This window comes from Centruroides sculpturatus, unplaced genomic scaffold, assembly GCF_000671375.1.
Source record: "Centruroides sculpturatus isolate CEXI.00-Female unplaced genomic scaffold, Cexi_2.0 scaffold242, whole genome shotgun sequence".
Classification (NCBI taxonomy): Eukaryota; Metazoa; Arthropoda; class Arachnida; order Scorpiones; family Buthidae; genus Centruroides; species Centruroides sculpturatus.
The window spans coordinates 252,235-254,744 of NW_019384574.1; the positions used below are offsets into that span (position 1 = coordinate 252,235).

The 2,510-nt window shown below is 34.5% G+C and overlaps 1 protein-coding gene across 1 annotated transcript in view; it reads left to right on the forward strand.

The window, feature by feature from the left end:
- The window catches only part of LOC111624260 (cytochrome P450 4C1-like), a 51,662-nt gene that overhangs the window by 44,252 nt on the left and 4,900 nt on the right, over positions 1-2,510 (forward strand). The window lies entirely within an intron of this gene.

The window sequence follows — 2,510 nt, forward strand, 5'->3', positions numbered from 1 at the left end:
CTGCGAGGGTCATCTTCCACACTTTCTCTGCCAGATTTAAAAAGGGCTGTCCATTTTTTCACAGTGGTGTACGAAGGAGCAGACTCTCCTAAAACTTCATCCATGTCAGCTTTGATTTGAGATGGGGTCAACCCTTTTTTCGTCAGGTATTTTATGACCGCACGAGTCTCCGTCTTCTCCATTTTTGACAAAGCATGTGCACACTGACTATCTGCTAAGCTGTCGTGGCAAAACTTTTTGACAAATCAAGCGGAAATTGGTATCGTATCTTTAGCAAAGATGGCTGAATTATTCCCGCTAAAAATTAAATTGATCGCAGCGGCGCATATAGGCAAGGCCGCGAACTTTCCGAACAGTCCTCGTAGAGAGAAGTATCGAGTTTCTAAACGAATACAATGCGTTCATTAAGTATGTTTGAAAATTTCTCAAATTAATTTAATTATCAGTTATAACGTTTTAAACTTCATGTACAGTCGAACCCCCTATAATTACGGTCCCTAAAATTACGATTGCTATAAAACTACGAAAAAATATACGTATTTTGGAAATGTTGAGTTGGATTAGTGTAGAATCGATTAATTTTATGGAAGAAAAACTTTCAATCAGCCGTAGTCCGTAAACTTGACACGTGTCGGGCTGTGATTGGAACGACTTCTAAGAAATCGGATTCCTAATAAATTGGAACGTATCTATATCTTATAGGGGGGTCGACTGTATAACACATGAGAGAAAATTTGTAACAGAAACGGCAAATGTGTGAAAGATCAACTTCCCACAAAGCATATCGTTGTCGCAATAAGTAACTAGTATTTATTTATCTTTGTGTTTTTTCTGTTACTTCAGTCCTATAGGAGAAATCTATATGATAGCAAAAACTTGCGTTTAAACATCCAATCCAAATATCAGAATATACAGCCCAACAACTTATTTCTAATATTTTTCAAAAATAAATTAATTACGATGTTAAATTATAGCAAACTTTTCTAGCACTTTTTGAACACAAAAATAAGGAAACAACTTTTACAGAAAATCATTATCTAAAGCAGAGGTGTCCAACCTTTTCGTTTCTCTGAGCCGCATTGGAAGAAGTCAAGGAGTTTTGGGCCACAAATTTATATAATACATACTTGTGGCCCAATATACAAGTATATTTAAGGACTAATATGTCTAGATTATAATAATAAGTATTAAAACTTTATCACGAAAAAGGATATTTTAAAAAATTACTTTTACAGACGCTTTTAATTTTTACTTTAATAGAAATAAATAAATTCATTTATTATAAATATAAAGAGACAAACGAAAATTTATTTAAAAAAACACAAATATTTGTTTTATTTGGGTCTCTAATTAATAAAAAGCGACGAAACGCTATTTTAAAGTGCATTTTTATTCAACTAATATATTTATGAATAATATGTAGCCCAAAAAGTAGGCAAAGCGCCAAATGATATTTTTTACATCAAACTAAAAAAAAGTAGTCACATTTGGTGCAAATCAGCCAAATCTTGCAACGCTGAAAGGAATAATAAATAAAGTTGGAGTTGTGACTCAAAGGATTATAGACCCAAATGCGAGGAAAAAAGAGAAAGGACAAAAGATAAAGAAGTGAGAAAGGTTGGAAAATTAAGAATCAATGTTACTGTGAAAGACCGAAATTAGAGAATATCGATATTCTCCGGTGAATGTCCGAATAATACAAAATACAAAATATACAAAATACGTCGGTGAAAGTCCGAATATTTGGTTATATTATTATACATTCGAACAATCGCCGGTGTATGTCGACAAGCACAGATAAGCTTTGGTGGAGGTCGAATCCACACCCGAGAAGCCAATGTCGACAGAGAGGCGACAGTCTGTCGCCAAATCCTTTGTGAGTGGCCGGAGGTAGGACAAGGTCTTTCGATCCCGTGAGATGGGGATCGGCTTGTCAGATCGAGCGGCGGAGGATGAGAGGGGTCATCGGTAAGGCGTCGGCGATATCCGAATAAAAGACACCATTAATTAACAGATTAGTTCGTAATCACGTAATAACGTAATCAGTTCGTAGTTTGTAAAGAAAAGCTACTTTCTATAGATGAGATTTCTTTTCAGGAAATATCGCTGAGAGAAGCAGCTGCAGCTAATTCGAAAAGTGGAGAGCAAGGCTATACACGCTGTCATTGCAAAAAAAGTGTTCCACGAATAAATGCAGTTGTAAAAGCAAGGGACTCTTGTGCAATTCAAAGTGCCATAACAGTTTAAATTGTTGCAATAAATAAGACTGTATAACGATAATCACATAATTTATGTGTAAGTTTATTATTGTATTATTTTCTTTAATGATTAAGAATGTTATGTTCGTTTTAGGTTCAACAGTTTATTTAAATGTGCTGTTACTTAAGCTTTCTCCTATTTTGACATATTAAAATGTTGCATTTTTGCCTTAACGTAATAAAAATATTTTTATTCAACATTCACCATCAGTGCATGCTGAATGTCGACATTTGCCGGTGTAAGTGAGAAAT